Source organism: Protopterus annectens, chromosome 6.part0 (assembly GCF_019279795.1).
Source record: "Protopterus annectens isolate FY-2018-M chromosome 6.part0, PAN1.0, whole genome shotgun sequence".
NCBI classification, from domain to species: Eukaryota; Metazoa; Chordata; order Ceratodontiformes; family Protopteridae; genus Protopterus; species Protopterus annectens.
In genome coordinates this window covers 1,068,166,878-1,068,182,454 of record NC_056737.1, presented here as the reverse complement: position 1 = coordinate 1,068,182,454, position 15,577 = coordinate 1,068,166,878, and the positions used below count along the sequence as shown (strand labels likewise).

At 40.0% G+C, this 15,577-nt stretch overlaps 1 protein-coding gene across 1 annotated transcript in view; it reads left to right on the top strand.

Moving 5' to 3' along the window:
- FOXN3 (forkhead box N3) overlaps positions 1-15,577 on the top strand; it is a 1,826,558-nt gene that overhangs the window by 319,555 nt on the left and 1,491,426 nt on the right. Inside the window, exon 2 of the mRNA XM_044074690.1 lies at positions 8,784-8,897. The gene's annotated coding sequence lies outside the window, so the exon portion shown is untranslated. The remainder of the gene's footprint in view (positions 1-8,783; positions 8,898-15,577) is intronic.

Here is a 15,577-nt window from a genome sequence, read left to right as displayed (position 1 = left end):
AGCAGTTAATAAATAAAATAGCTGCAGAAGGCTCAGTGTGTTGTATATGCTTGCACAACAAATACTACTTGAATCACATTTGCACGTTGTTCCACGTCCATATGTGATCATATACCTTTTCATATTGTGGGAATGTTGTATTGCGTATAGCTGATGCTACTTGAATGGCTGTCAGCTAGGTATTTTTTTTTTAGGATATCCTGCATTACATACCTGTCATATGAGGTGTGTGCTGCTGTGCAGTAGAGCCCACTTGCATGTTTGTTTCTGTTTTTTGTTGAGGTTATTAAACAAAGGAAGCTAAATTTTATTACCCAGGAAATACAGGTCCTCCTGGATGCTCACCAGAGGGCTGACCTCTTTTTGACAGGACATGGTGGGTACCATGAGGAGAGTCGAAGGCAATGGGTAGAGGGTGGACATTGCAGAATGTTCACCCAATACTGGAGCAGGCTAACAGACCTGTGGCTAAGGGCTAGAAACAGGCTGGACATGGCCACACCCATTCTAGATATGCTGTTAACAGAAAATGAGAAATTGCTGCTTCCTTCTATAGCAGAAGTTTCCATTAGCAGTATCCAGGGTAGGCAGGAAGTCAGGCTCCTTATTTAGAGTCGAGTATCCGTGCACCACATTTTTCCATTCTGTATAGCCATATTACACCATATCTTATGTTCATTTCAGTAATGGTGATCTGTTCTAACTTCACGTGGAGGGGGTGCAGGCAAGTGTACATCACTGCATGACAACTGACATCCTCCTGTAGTGGAAAAACATTCCACCAGATGATGTTTGTCTGTTACTTTAACATATAAATAGTAGTTAAGGGCATGGATATCCAGGCAGTCACAGGTAGTATTGTCATACAGGCCTTGTTACGAGCAGCTCTGTGTATGTACCTACAGTGTGGATTGCCAGGACTGCATTTGCTCATTGTGTGCTGAGTTGCATTTCTGTTCACATTTGTCCAGTCACAACTGTTTCGGGCATGTACCCTCCCGAGAAACTGACAACTGCACAATTTCCCATTCATCTGCTGAACCTGTGCTGACCCCATTGCACACCACAGCACCCGCACTCCATGTATGGCTGGTCATGCCTATTGGGGGTCCACTGTCTCCCCAGATAATGAGTTGTGTTGCTATGTACAATGTTTCAGTCTGGGCCCACAGTGGAAAAAGGTGTAAGTGCCCTGGCATCACAGATGGCTACCACAGCTGTAGAAGTGCAGACTAGGGAGCGGGTAACCCTTGTAGGTGGGTAGGGGTAACTGGGTTGCTACATCACAGGAAGGCCTTGAGGTCCTGGTTACTATGTTCCCACAGTTCATGTTGTAGCTTGATTCATGTAACACACTAATGATGACACTTGGTCTGAGCTCTTGTTGAATATAGCGATGTTTTATACGGGTCTATATTATAACCGTGAAACCTCACATACACGAATACAGAAACGTCAACACATATTGAGCGAACCGCGAAAACACCGAACGTTCTGAACCATGAAATTCAAAATGTCGAATCGGCATAGTTGGCCAAACCCACCGCCTGCTACGTACTACCTACCCAAACAAAATAAGTAATCTACATACATACACTTAACAAAACCCTACTTCTAACCCTAAACTGAAGCTTAAGTATATTACTATGTATGTACTTACCTTAACCCGCACCCTAACCCTAAGGTCTGTAACTATTGCACACTTACCTTAATGAGCTATACTGGAGAAAGGCCAACTATGACGATTCAACATTTCTAATTTCTCGCTTCAGGACGTTTAGTGTTTTTGCTGTTAGCTCAATATGTGTCGACGTTTCGGTGTTTGCGCAACTGCGGTTTTGCAATTGTAATGGGTAACTTCCTACATTACTGCGCAGCAGTTACGTTTTATATGATGATGCCTACACATATGTCACCGTATTGCTGTGCTGTGATTCCTACTGCATTGTGCCTTTACCTGTCAGTACTACAGCTTACCTTCATCTGAACACCTGTGACTGTTGCATCTCAAATCTGATGTGCTTGTGTCTGTCATACCACCTGTATGCACCTTTAGGTGAAGCGGGGGGTAGTGATGGTTCCTCCCCACCCTCATTGCTACTATCTGTTTCTCCATGCTCCCCAGGATGTAGTAGGCTTTAAACGTGTTTTACACCTTCTGTAGTGGGTACTGCAGTGACTATTAACAGAAGTACTCCTTCAGGTGCTTAAAGACATGTTGTGTGATGTTCTGTCCACAGCACTGGGCATCATTGTAGGCCTTCTGTGTGGATATTATACGTGGAGCATATGAGTGTCAGTAACCATCCTGCCAGTAGCAGTCTGGTATCACCTAATAAACACCCATGGGGTATCTGCCTCAACATGAATGTGTGGTACGTGGCACAGAAATGCCACACATTGATGTTACAATTGCACCCTGGATTGCAAGCGCACACTCCTTAATGTGATACTTTGGTCACGTACAACCTGGCAGTTCACTGAACAGTGTAGGGGTGTGTGTGTGTGTGTGTGTGTGTGTGTGTGTGTGTGTGTGTGTGTGTGTGTGTGTGTGCTCGTGCGCACATAGGTAAGCATATATACCATTTGTAGCTGGTTTCCATATGACTACAGGTCATGCTCTGTACCAAGAATGCTTGGTAGGGGACATACTGTGCAGACGTCTGTCTCAGATGATTTTCAGGTAATTCCACATGTGTGACCAGGCACCTTCTACAGTGGTCTGCATGTACCCACAGGAAATCCAGAAACTGCTGCAAGATACTACTGACAGATGCCTGAGTTATGCTTTTTGTGCCCCCACCATAGGTCACTGGAAAGTGCCCTTGGCCATAATGGTTGCAGCAGTTATGACCCTGGTTTACAAAGGTATTGATCTGCCCTTGCACCTGCCACTTCCCTTGCACGGTACAGTTGGCATAGCTTGAGCCATGCAATGGCTGACTGTCCCTACAGAACCTGAATACTGCTGCTATCTTGTAATGTCAGTGAATAGAATTCGTAGTTGAAAGACCACCCTGGCATGGTGATGATGTGCTACAGGTTGTCAGTGTGCTTCTGTAGTGATAGCTGCATCAGCTCGAATATGACTAATAAAGTATTTCATGTGTAGTGATGCCTGCAGCTGTTCCCTTCGTACATTTATAGCCTTTTTCTTCCATGTATATTGCTGTACATGCTTCTCACCCTTCATGAATTATGATGTTTCTCGTCATCACAATGGTAGGAACATCTGTGTACTGCTTTCACACCCATTTTGTTGATGGTGTACAAGTGCCGGGCCCTCTCTCTATTTGTAAATCGCTTTTGCCTTTGTGTATATACTGTGAAGCATATACAATTGCAGAAGCATTGAGCACGTTGTTTATTAATAGGGCTGTAAATGTTTTATTTTAGAGTTGATGGCACAATGGCGTAATGATTAACATTGTTGCCTCACAGCAAGAGGTTCTCCGGTTCAATTCTCTGCTGGGGTGCCTTCTGTGTGGAGTCTGCATGTCCTCGATTTTCCTCCCAGGTTACAAAGAAACGTGTACTCTGGAGCATTTCTCCCCAGGCCTCTGCTGAAAATTGGCTTGTTCCAAGTCGGACTTTCCCAGTAAACAAATGTTAAATAGATAAATAAATAACCCAAGAGCTCAGGAAATTAAATGTTTTACCGTGAGTCTCATAGTTTGCAAATGGGGATGACGGGGTTCAAACCTATTTTGAATTAATGCTGGAGCTTATACTGGAAAGTCGCTGTATCTTGAGAGGTGAGAACTTGTCTGAAGGGTCAGGAGAATGACATTTTCTTGTTTGCCACCATTTGACTGACCAGTTTAATGGTAAGGAGCATACACGAACAAGAATTATTTTATGAAATTACTGTTTAACGAAGGTGTCTATTTTAAAATCATAAAAGAGAACCTCCACTTCGCCACAATGCCAAAATGAACCCTTTATACATATGTGTTCTTTATATTACCACTTATCAGATGTGCTAAAATGTATCAAAGATGTGTTGTAGATATTAAAATTAAAATCATGGCTTGGTTAGCTCGGCATTTTGTTTTCATGCTAGCTGTCCAGGGATTAAGTGGTTTTGCTTGTCGTGTAGGATGGTGCAGAGAACTGCAGAATTGCCCATGCATTTTGCTGAATATCATGTCTGAGTTTGGAAACATTATATATTTCCGTAGGCTAACAGGATGATGTCTGATGCTATGCACTTATAGCAGGGAAGAAAATAATGTGTTTGTTTATTTATTGGTTTTGAAGCATTTGAGTTTCATGGATTGTAGATTGGTACTATCTGGACTGCAGAGCAAACAGCTGTGTTATTGTACAGCTCTAAGACATATTGTACCTAATGGCTTTCAGTTGATTGCTTTTGGCCAGAAGTCAAATTTTTGCCCATTTCTCTGTGTTATTTTCTTACTCAGGGGACCTGTACAGTCTTGGAATTTATTTTAGTAAATTAGTTAGCGGGTGTTTGTGTACTAAACATTATGTAATGACCTGCTGTTGGGTAATATAAAGTATGACGGAGTAGTAGAATGTACACAGACAAATGTCTATTTATCTAAATATCTGTCTAGATAAAGATATGTGTCTGTTGTGGCAGACCAGTAAAACAAGCATTTGTTTGAAAAAGATGTGTGGGGTAGTGTGGTATATCCCTGAAACTGAACGAGAGGAGCAGGGGGTGATGGGGCGAGCAGCATCTGCCAGCTTACACATCCCAAGGGGAGAGAGGTGGGAAGGCTTGTATGGGAGTGAGTGTCTTTTGTTGTCTTGCCCGTAATGGGGGAGGGAAGGAGACATTATAGTCTGGAGAGGGTGAATGGACTAATGAAACTTTTGCTGTTGCCAGGGAACAAATGGGCAGTAGAGCTTTTGCCCGGTTTGGAAAATAAAGGAGCCTGATTCTCCTCCCTCCAGGAGGGACAAATTGGCTGAATGAGTCTAGAAAGAGGAGCCATTGGATGTGTTGTGCTATTGCAGGAAAAAACGAGTAGAACAAACAGTTTTACACAAATAAGTGAACGTGACAATTTAAGTTTTACAGAATTGGTCAAGGGGAGGAAATTAGAAGAAATGATAACTGAGTGGATAGGCACAGTGAAGTTGGAACTAAGTGTATCTGCTCGGATAGTGGATAGATGTTCATCATTAAATCACTGCTGCAGTTGGGTAAAGCTGCCAATGATATTGGACATCCATCCAGTATAATAAAACTTTTGGGTGACTTCCTGGTGCTCCATACGTCAGATTAAGCATGTGAGAGTGTTTGTATAAATAGGATGTATGGGCACCAATTTTCAAAACTTTCTTGCGATTGATGTATTTACTGAGATATCTCATCTAAGATAATCCCATTGGAGACCTTCCTTACCTTTTTCTGTAAAAACTATAGTTTGAGTCTTATGTCTGTCAGAAAGGGTCCCACGCAATCAGTGTTCTTTGCGTTGGTGATAGTCACAATGCCTGGTCCTGTGACATTTGCTTGTCATGTACTCCCATAATGATTCATAGCACCCTTATTAACCTTAACCTATTTTTAGAGAACCACTGTTTGAAGTTGTAGACTAGAGCATCCATGACAACTGATTGCTGTTTCTTGGGGTTCCTTTTCTCTTCAGTTAAAAAAGAAAAAGTTTCAAAGGAAGCTATGGAAGATAAATGGTAACCCACCTGTTTTCAGTGATATGGGATGGATGGTTCTGCTGTGGTAGTTTTGGAGCCTTTGGACTCTCAGTCCAGTTGCCCTGTTCTCTATGGTGAGGTGACGTGGAAAACTGCTAAGGGCCAGTACATCTGATTAACCTACAACTCACATTTCCTTATGAAAAACTTTCTCACAAAGTGGACCTACTCACACAGGACAAGGAATCTCTCATGCATCCCAGCATCCTGACCCTACACTAGTCAGACTGGATTTCAGATGCCAGTCCAGAAGGGAATCCTTGCTTCATCCTGACTGAAGGAAGCGATGCTGTGTGTCGAGTTTTGGGTAAATAAAGAGAAAATGAGATTGCATATAGAGAATCAGATGGCTGTTACGTATAAGGCTATCTAGCTGGAGACCCCCCAAGGAAACGACCCAGAATATCAAGCATATTCCCCTCCTTCGACTCACTACAGTTTGAATGCTTCACAAATAGACTGGTGTAACTTTGCCACGGTCTCATCAGGTCGTTGCTTCCCTTCCAATCTTTGGCCCCCTGAATCTTCACATTCCCCTTCCACCTCTGAAGAGCAGATGCTCTCTGAGAGGAAGAAATTCTGTATTATGTCTCAGGACTCTTTTCATCTATCCCTTATGAGTCTGGATCAGAGGAAAATAATATCCTCCGACTCGTTTCTTTTCCTGATACAGTTCATAAACTGAAAGAGTTCTTCAAATGGAAAACAGTATTGGAGGCAAAGAAAAAGATATTGGGACCACTTAAATTTGAATTCCTCCAAGTCCGTAGCTATTCCATCAGTACTACGGGCCTTGGAGGGCGCTTTTAATTCTGCTTGTGATTTTCCAGAGTCGCAGCCTCCTGCACCTAAGAAGTCTGACATGCTGTATAAATACAAGAATCCCGTGAGTTTCTCTTTAGGAATCTCCTAGCAGACCCTTTTCTTTTTTTTTTTATAGATCGGGTTAATGCGTCTAAACCTTCCAGTCCTGTCCTCAGTGAGGACAGCAGGTCTTTTGACAGGTTATCAGATGAAAGAGTGTGTATCAGTCCATTTCTAACCTTTCCTTCTCCGACATTAAAACTACTTTGTCAGACTTAACATCTTTGGCTTTCGACATTACAGAGCATTTAATAAAATATGCTTATGATGCAGCGGATGCTAGCTGAAGAGCTGCTGCTATGGGCTTTGTCATTCTCCAGAGTTTCCCTGAGGAGGTGAAGTCAAACATATTGAATTCGAAAATAATTTATTTTTGTGAATTCCTTGTTGAAGGTCCTCAAATGATTAGAGGAGGGAGGTAGGTTAACGCAGGGGAAGAAACAGTTTTTTTTTTTCACCATTCCCCAAAGTACCTGGAGGAACTATCCTTCAACACTTGGATTCTTCTTTAGGAAACCTTTTAAAAAGAGTCAAAAAAGTCCATTAGACATCAGGTCAAAAAGAACTGGTAAGGAGACTCAAAAAGAAAGGGAATGGACCCCTAGTTTATATACCAGGGCGTACACTCCTGTACTTATGCCTTTCCTAAGCCCCTCACACCCCTACTCCTGCCAATCATTTGGCTGATCAAATGTCCATGCATTCTCTACTAGAAGAGAGATGATGGTGGTGTAGATATCATCCAGGCAGCCGTCAGGAAATTTCTACTGCCTGCTTTAATGTCCTCAATGCATTATGTAAACACTGAAGGAAATGAAGTGTAGTGGGTACAGTCTGGGGGCATCACCTACTTTCTCAAGTGGCACAGCCGTTGAGACAGCCACACCCCACATCAAACAGACCACTCCCATTCAGTCCTTGTTCCCCACTGGAGAAAGATTGCAATGATTGCCCATCCCCATGACCTGTCCTCATACTTCCCTTCTGGGAGAGGCAGCAAGGTCACAGGTCTTCATTTGTCTCTGTCCCTGTCTAGCTCTTCCATTGCCTGGGCCACCACCCAGATATTCATTGTCAGGGTTACAGTCAGGGCTGCATCCCTTTACACCACAAAACCAGCTTGTCTTTCGCAAGGTTTTACTACAGGATAGTGCACTTATGAGAGATCAAACTTTTACCATAGATTGTAATGAGAGGAGCCCAGAGCCAGAAGCATTTCTTAGAAACGGAGTGAAAACTGTGAAGTCCTGATTATGAAAATCGTATTTATGTTAGAAAACAGCTTCATCACGCTTATCTGAGTTCCATATTGCAGTTCTGATTCATAGGAAAACATTTGCACTGTAAGGATCCACTTTTCTGAGACATTGTGTCAGATGTCTTGAAAATTGGAATTATGTTTCCATTTGTGTTCCGCCTGATTGGTGTTCAGAATAAACAAATATGTGCTGTTTTATAATGCTAGGTATGTGTGTTTAGCATACATATGCTTTAGTAAGTATAAAGTGAAATCAGATGGGATCAGATAGGCAGACCTTTTAGTGACTGTGGTGTTAAGCACTGCGGTGGTGTACTGTATTCACTGTTCCTGTGGTAAAACAAATGTTTTCACTACTGTTGTACAAGGGTAAATTTCTTGAACATCAGTAGCACGCAAAAAAAAAACAGATGAAAGCCTTCCCATAGAAAATCATTGTTAGTGCAGTTTGTAAGCCTGTGTCGACAATGATTCACTTGTTTTGGGAGATTTCTCCCCTCTTTGAGTTGATGTGGTGATGGAGTTAGTATATATAATTGTGTGGGCCTTGTTCCTCACATTAGTGGGGGTGCAGGGGGGCTTACTCCCCTGCAAAAAACAATTAAAATTGATTTTCTTGCCATTCTGTATTTGTGCATTTTTTTCATCGTTTCAGTTGTTGACTTTAAAGAAGTCAGTGTTTCATAACAAATAAAACATCATTGGAGACCGGTTTAACACAGCTAACAGCTGTATTTGTGTGTATGTGTCTGAGGAAAAGTTAATAACGCATTCAGGGACAATGTAGACAGTGACTGGTACATGCAGTTCTGAAGTTAAGATGACCCGGACTTTACTTTTTCTTGATGTCAGTTGTTTTTGTGTAATGAGGTACTAACTGCCTTGAACATGCGCATTTTTGTGAACTAATTTAACATAAGCTTGCCATGAAATGTAACTTTTTTTTTTACACATAATTTGTTGTTAATTCCAGGATGTTGGTTGTTCTGCCTTTGTTAATGTCCTGGGCTGTCTGAATGCATACATGACTCCACAGGAAGCTCATCGTAGTACTTATTAAATGCTGGAGTTTAGCCCGGATGCTGGGGTAAGTTTTATGCTCATAAAATACTTTACGATATACAACACTGAACTGATATCCTCATGAAATTCTGGTGCAAATTTGTGCAGAGAGAGTGGCAAAGATGAATTACTTTTCAAGTATTGAACTAAAAATGGCAATTAACAAGTGATATGTCTACTTGGGGTATAAAAATAACTATGTAAAGACCTCCAGGCAAAGATCCTAAATCTTCTAGACTTTGTTGCATATTTGGGAGATATACACATATCCCCCCATTGTCTCTTTGTGAATTGCTTATCCAGTCTCTCTTTCCAATCCTTTCTAAGCTCCTCTGATTGATTCTTATAGTTATCATGCAATATTTTATAATCTCTACTAATTATTCCTTTATTAAAGGCAACTTCTGTTCTAGATTCTGTTAAAACTCTACTAGTGCAGGTCTTTCATTTAGGAACCCTCTATTCCTTTCTCTTCGTCTATAGTCTGATATCAATGCTTGATAGGGAAGGAAATCTCTAACCTGCAGTCCAAATAAATTCTTGGCCTCTTCCCATTGAATTACCTTTCCCTTTCTAATTATTTGCTCCCAATACCTTGGCTCCTTTGCCAGGTTTATCTAATAAATTCCAGCCCCTCTTGCCTATTATCTGTATCCTTGGCCACAGTCACTCCTATCGACAGAATCTCTTTTCTCCATTCTCTTGATGGTTTAGTTCTTAGAATACTCCCTGCTATTTTATGAATATAATACTCTGTATTATATTTATTGTTTTCCTTAAGATGCATCCAAAATCCCAATCTCTCCCTATTTCTCGAGCTTCCTCCCCATATCATCATTCCTTTCCACTTTGAATTATAGTTTTCTGCTTGTACTATGTATAACAGCTTTAACTGTGTTGCTCTAAAATACCCCCTTAAATTGGGTAATCCTAGTCTGCCTTGTTCTATTGGAAGAATCATCTTATCCCACGTCACCCTTGCTGTCTTCCCTTCCCAGATAAAATCCTTCAACTCTTTTTTAATTGCTATCCATAGCTTCTCCTCTGGTTGATAAAAAAATATGCCTGACCTGTGTATAAGACTAAAGGGACTAAAAACATTTTAATTGCTTGTATCTTAGTATCCATATAACAAAGCTTCAAGTTTTTCAATTTTTGTATTATCTTCTGTTTAGTCTCTTCCCACATAAGCTTAGCTGCCACAACAAAGTCATTTCTAATTCATACTCCTAAATACTTCATTTTATCATGTCTTGTTGGACCAATTTGTGTGCGAGTACGTACTTTACCACTACTGCCTTTGTTTTAGCTTCATTAATTTTGTATCCTTAGAAGATGTGAAACTGTCTTAAAATGTTCCACCACACTGTAATTCCTTCTCTGGTTTTGTCAGGTATAACGTAATATCATCTGCAAATAGAGCCAGCTTTTCCTGACTGCCATACCAATTACATCCTTGAATTTCTGAGTCCCTTATTTTCTTTTATATTGGTTCTAAATGTAATGTAGACAACAAAGGAGAAAGAGGACAACCCTGCCTGGTTAAGGAAGATGTCAGTTTCGTAGATTTGACATAGTTCAGCTCAGACACTGCTGGAAAATTATCCCCGTACATTTAATAACTAACAAATCAATCAGTTTTTGCCTCTTTTCCCACTAACCTGGTTTCGTTTTTATTGTAAGTAAAAATGCAGTCCCAAAAATGTAATACAACAGTTAGCCAAAGCTTAATGCTTCAAGACAAAGTTGTCCTAGAACCTGCATTGGAGCTGCAAGTTGTTGGTTAAGAAATTGGTCAGATCATCTTCACTGGGAGTCATTATGCCATTACTTTAACAGCAGTGGTAATATCGGGTATTAAGAGCGTAGTAATAAGGATATGTAAAGGTGCCCTCACATGGGCATACAGTGGGCAAATACTTGTTTTCTAGTTCAGTTTTAGTTCAAGTTTGTCATTTCCCAAGTTGATGAAGTCTTCTTTCAGCTGTGGTACCTTTCAAGATGGAGTTATTCTGTCAGTATCAAAAACAGAAAAAAAAGCAAAATTTAAAGCTCTGAGTGATGTGGGGTGCAAGCTGTTGACTACTTCATGTATCCCCTCACTAAGTATAACATGCCTTGAAGTCACATGGTCTGAGGACAGGTTATTGACTTTAGTGAAATGGTCCTCCATTGGATCAGAATGGCACAGTTGCCATCTCCAGACTACACAGTACACAGGAAAGACAGATTAAATATGATGGGCAAGCAATTAGAAGTGTCATAGCTATGATGTGAGTCAGTGGTGATGGGAGATGACGACAAAAGAAAAAATAGCAGAGGCAATAATGCTCTTTAGCAAAGCAAAGTCAAATTTATTAGCTGTCTGACCAGTAACTATTCACAGAAATGAGAAAGCTGCGAGTTGTTTGCAGTATGAAGTTTACGTTGATTATTGTGAAGTTTGCTGTGACAGCTCGGCCCTGATCATATTCACTGAACCTTTATTTTGTCTGCGTTATATTTCCGCATTTTGACAGCTGCATCAGTGTAATTATTCTGCATCATCTGAAACTAGTTTTTATGCATTCAATCAAAAAGCCACATTTTGCTTTCTCTATTATCAGAGGTATTACAGGGATAAAGCTGTTACATTTTTCTTCCTTTATTAAAATGAAATTGCGAGAGAGTACTTCATAGTCGTGGGTCTTAACTTTGTATTTTCAGCTGAATGGTCTCACGGCAGTTTGTTTACTAGAGTATCTTTATGCTGTTAAATGAGTGTGTGTGTGTGTGCGTGTGTGTGTGTGTGTGTGTGTGTGTGTGTGTGTGTGTGTGTGTGTGTGTGTGTGTGTTTATGTATAATATATGAATTTACATAAAAATATTGCAAAAGGTCAAATTTAAAAATGTCAACCAAAAATGAACATATCAGAGCAGGCAAATAAAACACAACATTTTTGCAATGGGGCACCCCACATGTGCTTGCACCCCCCCCCCCCATTTGTATATACCAACTCTGTGATCTCACAATTCCAAGAAGATGGCAGATCTCCCAACCCAAGTATTATGTTGATCTTGCACCAAAGTTGACAGCTTTCCTGTCGACCTGGAAAGCTATCAACATTAATATCACTTGACCAATTTATGGGAAAGCTTATAAACATCATATATGTAAATTATATTTATATTATATATACATTTGTATTTGTAGGTCTATGTGCATGTATTTGTAATCAATGCTTTAATCAATTTTTAGAATAACATCTTAACATCTCCTAAATTAATGTATTTTAATTTATTTCAAATATGGTTAAATTAAATTTTATTTTTATTGCATCTGAAACAAGTTAGATATTTTTCTGACATCTCACAAATAAAAATGTCTGACTTGTAAGTATGTACATAAATAGTTTTTTATCACATCTGAAACAAGTCATACATTTTTGTTTGCTTGAGAAAGCCATTCCAAAAGTTGCTAGTTTTAACTAAAGTATTGATCAGTTTAAACATTCATTGCAGTTATCGTTCATTTCTGGAAAAGGTACCCTCATCACCTTACCGTGGCTCATAATTTTACTCCCTCTAAAGACCCACTTGAAAGCAGTATCTGGCACTTTGATGTTATAACATCTCTTCCTGGTGCTATGATACAATCTGGCACTTTGATGTTATAACTTATCTCTTCCTGGTGCTATGATATAATCTGGCACTTGATGCAGTAACTTACCTCTTCCAGTGGTGCTGTGATATGATCTGGCACTTTGATGTTGTAACTTACCTCTTCCAATGGTGCTATGATATGATCTGGCACTTTGATGTTATAACTTACCTCTTTCATGTGCTGTGATACAATCTGGCACTTTGATGTTATAACTTACCTCTTCCAGATGCTGTGATACTATCTGGCACTTTGATGTTATAACTTACCTCTTCCATGTGCTGTGATACTATCTGGCACTTTGATGTTATAACTTACCTCTTCCAGGTGCTATGATACAATCTGGCACTTTGATATTATAGCTTACCTCTTCCAGGTACTGTGATACAATCTGGCACTTTGATGTTATAACTTACCTTTTTACCTACCTCAGTCTTCAGAGTTCCTCTGCAAGCTTTATATCATCCAAGAATAATGCAATTGCGATTTGATTTTGGAGTACTAAGAATGTTTTTTTCCTCCTTAGAGTATCAGGAATATTACAATTTCTTATCAATGGAACTATATATTGTTCCATCAGTATTAGAGAAAGCTTGTATGTTCTGTCTGCTGTTGCATTGTGCTTGCTTATGTTGATGGAGTTTTGTACTGTCTGTCTTCCATTTTCCTATACATTGTCCTGGATTGTGGCTAAAAATGGCCCATTTTGGATAATCCTGCCTATCTGGTTAACTAATAAAAATAATTAACGTTCTCAGTATTATATTTATTCCTGATAATCATAGTTTATTCAGTTTCCTTTTGTTCTAAAGCATATACATGATGCAGTACTATAGCATATCCTTCATTAATTTTGTATTATCAGAAATCATAGTAAGACAAGGAGAAATAAAGCATTGGCAGGTATTGATGTGATAATTTATTCAGCTTCCTTTTGTTCTAAAGTAAATACATTCTACAGTACTGCAAAGTACCCTTCATTAATTTTGCATCATCAAAAATCATAATAAGGAAAGCAGAAATAAAGCATTGGTAGATACTGATGTGATAATTTATTCAGCTTCCTTTTGTTCTAAAGTAAATACATGATACAGTACTGCAAAATACCCTTCATTAATTTTGCATCATCAAAAATCGTAATAAGGAAAGCAGAAATAAACCATTGGTATGTACTGATGTGATAATTGTGATATCGTCACAATTACATCCTATCCCCTGACATTAACTGTGCTGTATTCTATGTTTGTGAACTTTTCTTTACACTCTGCCTTTATCATAAACACATGTAGGAAATTGATATCTAGATGGTCACATGTTTTACCGTAAGAAAGCAACTTGTTTTTAGTGGGCTGTAGCTAGTATGCAAGATATGCATCCAGGCAATTATTTGTTTTCCCTTTCTCAGCCTTCTGATGACCTAAGATCAGTTGCTGATTCTGTAGAATTTGTTTAGAGTCATTACACATCCCCAAGTGTGTGCCTGTCAGGGGGGGGGGTCTCGTTTTGGCATTGTTTTTTGTTTTCACTGATAGAGTTCAAATGACAGCCATATGCAGTGTAGAAGCAACTTTGTCTTTAAAGATCAGTTTCTTACTTTGCTTCTTTTTTTCTTATTTGAACTGTGTAGCAAGGTAAGGCTTCTCTGGCTGACTAATTTATAAGTTGCAAATTTTCTTCTCACTGGTATTTTTAGTATAACACTTGTAAACTTAGTCCTCCTTAAAAAGGAGAAAAATGCAGCTGCTTCCTGAATTGGCTAACATGCCACACCACCCACATTACAAACACGCACTCACTCACTCTGACATCAGTAAATGAGTCATGCATGTGTATCGTGTTGATTTGTGTGAGAATTGTTTATATGTTGCAGTCTTTACTGCAGAAATAAAGCATGAACTCCTGAAAATGAAAGTGCATGGGTCTTCATTCATACTTTCCCTCCAGCCTATGTCAGACCTACTTTACCTTTCTTAGCTCATCCACTAACCATGCTGATTACCTGAAAACCAGTAGAAGGAAGAGCAGCTACACAATAAAAAAAAAAAACTGTGCATCCTTTTTCAGAACATGCTTTAGTTCATTTCAGAGTTGTAGGGAGTTAGCTGAAACATATCCTAGAAAGCAGAGTCCATGAGGCAGGAGCCAGTCCATTGCAGGACATGAATACCCGCTCACGCTGCTCACACATCTAGTGGTGGTTTAAATGACTGTACTAGCAGAAGCTGATGCCGGAGTTGTTCCATGCAAAGTTGGTAGGCCAAAGGGATTGAGAGAAATGTCTCAGAACCTACACACTGTAAAACACAATTAACATCTCTCTTTGTTGCAGAAAGGGTAGAAGCCCAGTTTGAACAGTGCCAGTTCACTTTCCCAGGGACATGAGCCCTCTGTAGAAACCTGCATTGAGAAAAGGGAGATATGTAGGCTTTGCATGTAACTCACTCATTTGGGAATTAGAAAAGGAAGACATGCAGGCTAATATTCAGTGTACACATATATTACCAATTATTACTTGAGTCGTGGCAGTGTAGGCTACAGTTACAAATCCCTGATGTTTTGACCAGACTGTCAGAGTTCAGGTAGTTGGCTGGGTACTGAAGGAGCTGGACTGGGGAGGATGGGAGTGACTTGACACCAACTGACCAATTCAGGGGAGGGGCAGTACCATCACTGTAATATCAATGCCCAACACATGCAGGGGCCTGGTGCACAGCACCAGTTCAGGAATGTGTGATTGTCTTTTGTACCAGTCACTGTACATACATTGAAATTTGTGTGAGGATGGACACTTTGTAAACCATAGGGTGATGTGAGTGCATCTGTCTGCCACCAAGGTTGGGTTAAGACGTTTAGAAATGCCTCTGAGCTCAACGTCAAAGAGTGACACACAGTCTGTGGGTACTGGGGAGTTGGGTAGTTCTCTGACCTGTAGTCAGTCAGGGTCCATCCTTAAGTAGCGGAGGCTGTTGTTTGTAGGAAAGGGTGAAATCAGTCTCCCAGCCACTGTATGAAGGTACTTCCAGCCCCATTAGTTAAATCAAAGCAGTAAGGCAGGGTAGAATACA